At 48.3% G+C, this 6,019-nt stretch overlaps 1 protein-coding gene across 1 annotated transcript in view; it reads right to left on the bottom strand.

The window, feature by feature from the left end:
• SMG9 (SMG9 nonsense mediated mRNA decay factor) overlaps positions 1-4,172 on the bottom strand; it is a 29,432-nt gene extending 25,260 nt beyond the window's left edge. The window contains exon 1 of the mRNA XM_066373653.1: positions 3,905-4,172. The gene's annotated coding sequence lies outside the window, so the exon portion shown is untranslated. The remainder of the gene's footprint in view (positions 1-3,904) is intronic.
• Positions 4,173-6,019: the final 1,847 nt, after the last annotated feature.

Consider the following 6,019-nt stretch of genomic DNA (forward strand, 5'->3'; position numbering starts at 1 on the left):
GGGGGGAAGGACATTAAAAATCACAATGAAATTCTTGCCCTCCTAAACGCCATTTGGCTACCTACCAAAGTTGCCATCATTCACTGCAAAGGACACCAGAGAGGGGACTCTCCTGTTATAAAGGGTAACAACCTAGCAGACTCAGCTGGAAGAGAGGCAGCCACTGGGCCACAAGAAAGCCTTCTGCCATTGCTGCCTAAGCCAACGCTACTTCCGGATCCTAGATATTCCCCAGAAGAAGAGCAGGAAGGGATGTAGTTGAAAGGGAAGAAAAATCAGTAAGGATAGATAAAGCTTCCTGACTCCCGGCTCTATTTACCCCAGGGAATAGTAAGAGAAATAGTAGGAGATATTCATACTAGTACTCATTAGGACAAAACAAGCTAGAACAACTTATCAGGAAGTATTATGTAGGGCCCAACATCAGGGATATTATCCACTCCATTGTCTCGAGGTGCAGCATCTGTGCCAGAGTAAATGCGCAGAATAAGAAGCTACCCTCCTTTGTGAGGTATCGGGGGAAAGCTCTGGGAGAACTGTAGGAAATAGATTTCACAGAGATGACCCCTAGAAAGTCAGGTTATAAGTATCTATTAGTATTATTAGACACCTTCTCAGGATGGGTGGAAGCATTCCCCACGCGAGGAGAGGCTGCTTCCACAGTCTGCAAAGTCTTATTAAGGGAAATCATACCTAGATATGGCATTCCCCTAGCCCTAGGATCAGACAATGGAATGCAGGATATCCTGCATTCATATCCAGGATATCCCAAGAATTAGCCACTAAGTTAGGTATTAATTGGAAATTGCATTGCATTTATAGGCCCCAAAGTTCAGGACAGGTAGAAAGAATGAACAGGACTCTGAAGGAAACTATAATTAAGCTGAGAGGGGAGAACAGCGAAAACTGGGTTGAGCTCCTCCCTTTTGCCCTTTTTAGAACCAGATGTACCCCCTATCTCAATAAATAGACCCCTTATGATATCTTATTTGGGCAACCTGTGCCCCTTGTACCTTGATTGACCAGAGGGGAACTAGAGATTTCTAATCATAATTTCCTCAAGTCCTTGCAGGCCCTGCAACACATCAGAAGCGAGGTGCAGGCCCTCCAGAGATCAGCCCAATTGAATGCGAAACACAGCTCCCGACTACTGGAGCCAGCGGAGCCTGGACAGTGGGTTTGGATTCTCAACCACAGACGGGACAACCTTTTGAGCCGTGGTGGAATGGACTGTTCCAGGTGATCCTGAATACACCCACAGCTATTAAGGTAGCTGAAAAGCCCTACTAGATCCACCTCTCCCACGTGAAGCCAGCCCAACCACCCGACGAAGGATCTCGGAGATGGCAAGTCAAGCAGACCCCTGGAGAGCCTCTAAAGCTCACCTTCTTCTCCACTTAGAACTAATGACTTTTTATTGTTTACCCAGTAAGGGACTAGAGTTGCAGGAATAGGTTTTAATCAGGACAGCAGATGGCACAGTTATAGCACAGAATTAACACCTAGGATAATAACAACCCCATAACTCTCCAAGCTGACTTATCAAAGTTCTTTGAAGACAAGTTCTGTGATTCACCAGCAGCTTGGAGACATTCTCCAAAGATATTGCACTTCTCCAAAACCAGGTAATATATCTCGAGAAGCAAATAGACTCCCTAGTCGAGGTAGCCCTTCAGAATAGGAGAGGGCTAGACCTCCTCCTCCTCCTTGAGCAAGGAGGACTGTGTACTGCCTTAAGAGAAGAATGTTGTTTTTACGCTAACCACTCTAGAGTAATTAGAGAGAATATCAAGATACTTGCAAACAGATTAAAGAATAGGAACCTAGAAGAAGACAGCCCTAGCTGGTATGCCTCTATGTTCAAGACTTCTCCTTGGTTAACTACCCTCATATCCGCAATTGCTGGACCCCTCCTATTATTCTTATTGGCTCTTACCTTTAGACCAATAATCCTTAACAAGCTCCTTGCGTTTGTAAAGGAGAGAGTAGATGTAGTAAAGTTAATGGTTCTGTCCCAAGCTTATACCATTCTCCCCACTGATGAAGAATCAAGGGTTTGATTTATGCCCAAAAGAGATAGGGGAATGTTAGATTCAGGGAGGCGTGTTGTGGCTGCCAGAGTGTAACTTTTTGGAGCAGGAACAGGGAGGTGCTGATAGGGCCCTGCTGTGAGGCTGCCAGAGTGTAACTATTGAAGGAGCAGGAACAGGGAGTGCTGATAGGGCCCCTGTGAGGCTGAGAACAAAGAAGTTTATGTTTGAAATTCGTCACTAAACTAAACCCGGACCCTGTTGCTATGCTGCGTGCGACCTCCCTAGCGAATAGCTAACTGCCACATCTGCTTCTGTATACTGCTTGCTCACTTAGGATATATAAGGACCTAGCTGTAAGCGCCAGGCGCGACTCTCGTTTGCAGCTCCTTGTGAGTACGGTGTCTCCGGACATCTTGGGAGTTCGCCCCGGCGCAGGTTAAACTGGCCAATAAAGTACCATCTACACTCCTGAAAGTCTCCGACATTTGTTCTCGCACCCGGTGGATGCAACATAACCAACTGAGCTACCTGGTGTAGACTTGCTTAGCTAGTTGGCACGTAAGTCCCTGTTAAATCATTTGATGAATCCCCTCCAATCCTATTCTAGTACACAGCGACATCAACAGGTCCCTTTGAGAGACTATTTTTCCCAGAACTGAAGTATCTGTTTACAGGATGCATCAGTAATTTTGCTAGCCAGCAGGGGCCTGTCTAGCTCCTCTCTCACTGCTTTGTGTGACACCTCCCCCAGCCACAAACTGGATGGAAGAGGGAAGGGCAAAGCTGTTTACAAATGTTTATGGCCAACAGCCTCCTTCAGCACTTCAATGACTGTTTACAATCTCAGTAGGAAATTCCCCTCAGATCCTGGGACTCCCTCCTTCCTTCCTTGCATTTAAGTGTCTGTTTTCACATTACTCTGGAGACCTCTGCAGCACTGTCTCTAGACGCACCTCAGTAGGGATTCTGTGCCTGCACTCGTTTTTGTTTACATACTTAGGAGCCCTTCCTTCCCACGCAAACAAGTGTCCATTTGCATGTTATTCTGGAAACCTGCAGTGTAGGAGTCTATATAATAGCCACTATGGACAGTTCCCCAGAATAAGTCTACTTACATACAACTTGGGGACCCTCAATGTCATTTCCAAGCTCTTTGGGAATTCCCCCCAAACAGATAGAGCCAGTCTATTTGTGTCTACTGCCAGGATTCTTATGGTGACCTTCCAGAAATTGGGTCTAATCACACATTTCTTTGGAGGGGCCTCCTCAATACTTAACGCATCTTTTCACACACCCCTTTTTGGGTATCTCCCAGAATCTATTTGAAATTATCTGGGAGACTCCCGATTCCTAACTCCTTCTTTATGCCCACCCTAATGAAGCACTCAAACCCACACACTTAGACAGACATACAGGCTCCCAGATGGGGCCTCCTCTAGAACCGATGAGCCTATATTTTTATACAAGGCACTTCCCATATGCAGGCATCTGTTTACAGGCCTCCTATGAGAAACCCTGCAACTCAAGCTTGTGTGCGCACAGCATCTGCAGGTATCCAGTACTTCCCTGCTATTTACGGGTCTGTTTGTGGGCCCTCTGCGAGAGTATCTAACAACTAAAGTTTCTTTTGACACATCCTTGCAAGGACCTTCGCATACTTTACAACCAGTTCACAGGTCCTCCCTACTAGGACCTCCCAGAACCCAAGTTCCTATTTACAGACTGTCTACTTCCCGCCAAGCCGGCACTTAACGTGCTGCTCTTGGCTCCGCACTCCACGCTGCCCACCCACGGGCTTCCGAGAGACACTTAACGGTCGAGAAGGGGGCGGGCCCTGATGCGCGCCCGGCCGGTACGCGCGGGCCCCTTACCTACGGCGGCTGCTGATTGGCTCGTAGGACGCGGCGTGCGCTCTCCGTGACGGGGGTGGGGTGGGGAGGTTCCACTAGCAGCCACCCGTCTGTAAAAGGCGTGCGGGGGGAGGGGGGAAAGGAGCGTGGGAGAGAAAAAGAAAGCAGGCACCGTTCAGTCCGGAACCTGCCTGGGCATCCGGAAGCCGCACACACAGAAGGCCGGCCCGCGGGAGGAAAAGGAGGGGTTATCGCGGGCCAAGTTGAGCTCAGGTCCTGTGAGCGTGAGCGCCGAGCTGAGCATGCGTGGTTGGAGGAGGTTGGCCTCAGCGCGCATGCGGCTTTCAGAGGGCAGCTGGGAGGGCGCTGCGGCTCCGCCCCAGTGCGCGTGTGCATCCGTGGGGGCTGGGGTGGGTGTGCAGAGAAGAGGGAGGGAGGGAGGGAGGGAGGGCGGGAGGGCGGCTCCGCTCCTCAGTGGTTTCGGCGGGATGCGGTTGGGGTGAGGCGGCGGGGAGGAGTTTCAGTGTCCTGGACTGAGTGTGTGCTGAGGACACAGGAATGAGTCCGACCTTGCGTGTCCGCTGGAAGAGGGTGCTGCCGTTCTGTGGGGGGAGACAGCTAGAGATTCAAGTCATTTAGGAGAGGGCGCGGGTCCGGTTAGAAAGAGCCCTGGGATAAAGGTCAGGGATGGGCAGGTCGGGCTCTAGGGGGAGTCAGTGTCAGGCGTTGTCCTGAAGGCCTGGGGAACGCGGAGTGGTGGGAGCAGGACCACTTACCGGTATTTTAAAAAACCCTGGGCTTGGGTGGAAGAGGGATCCGGTCAAGGATCCAAAATTCTAGTGCTGTGCGCGCAAAAGAGCACGGGGGTGGAGCGCGCATGCGCAGTCCGAAAGGGCTTGGCGACTTGGCGAGGGTGGTTGGTTACTCAAGGCAATGAATGAAAGATTGTTCGAGAGAGAAGTATGTATGGTATATTCACATGACAGATGAATGGGGGGGGGGGGGTCATTTTTCATTTGAAATCTTATTTAAAAATTTTTAAAAAAATATTTGGGTAACGCATACATTCTGACAAAATTCAGGCTGCCAATGGGATACACAATACTGCTCTGGTGTTCCATTCCTAAAGCACCGGTTCCTAGTTTTCCTTTGGAACTACTGTTACAGCAAAGCCGTGTGGCTAAGAGCTGAGCCTGAGTTTATGTATAAGGTGTCTGACGTTGGCCAAGTTCCTTAACATTCTCTGCCATCTATGCCCCCATTTCTAAAATGGAGATGACAGCACATAATGATGTAATTGGCAGAGTTAAATAGGTAGAAGTGTCCAGAACAGTACCTGTTGCGTAGTAACACTGTATCAGGGGTCCCCAAACTTTTTACACAGGGGGCCAGTTCACTGTCCCTCAGACCGTTGGGGGGCCGGACTATAAAAAAACTATAAACAAATCCCTATGCACACTGCACATATTTTAAAGTAGAAAAACAAAATGGGAACAAATACAATATTTAAAATAAAGAACAAGTAAATTTAAATAAAAAAACTGACCAGTATTTCAATGGGAACTATGCTCCTCTCACTGACCACCAATGAAAGAGGTGCCCCTTCCAGAAGTGCAGCGGGGGCGGATAAATGGCCTCAGGGGGCCGCATGCAGCCGCGGGCCGTAGTTTGGGGACCTCTGCACTATATGTTCTTGCTTTGTGATTTATGATGATAATTGCCGGGGTCCAGCCCCGGGGGGGATTCAGGGGTCTCACAGGAAGAGACGGCGTTGGCGAAATCGAGTGAGAGAGCCGAATTCTTTTCTTTCTCTTTATTCTCCGGTTAGCATTTACTGCCAGGCATCTCCGCTCAATGCTAGTATAGCTCCCTTTTTATACACGCACACCGAGTTACAATCACATGGTGTTAATTATTACTTTTGTTTCACTATGTTTTCATGTTTCCAGATAACAGTTCATTTACATTTATGAGTCACAAGTCAGGTAGCAAATTATTCAAAATACAAAATAACTTGAATAGCGATAACAACATTAGTAAAAGCTTTTAGAGTATTAGTTCTAAAAGGCTTGCCTCTATAGAAATTAACATAACATCAAGAATAGGTTTCATCCAAAGATATGCAGAGTGCACTTG

The sequence above is a fragment of the Saccopteryx leptura genome, chromosome 3 (assembly GCF_036850995.1).
Source record: "Saccopteryx leptura isolate mSacLep1 chromosome 3, mSacLep1_pri_phased_curated, whole genome shotgun sequence".
Taxonomy (NCBI): Eukaryota; Metazoa; Chordata; class Mammalia; order Chiroptera; family Emballonuridae; genus Saccopteryx; species Saccopteryx leptura.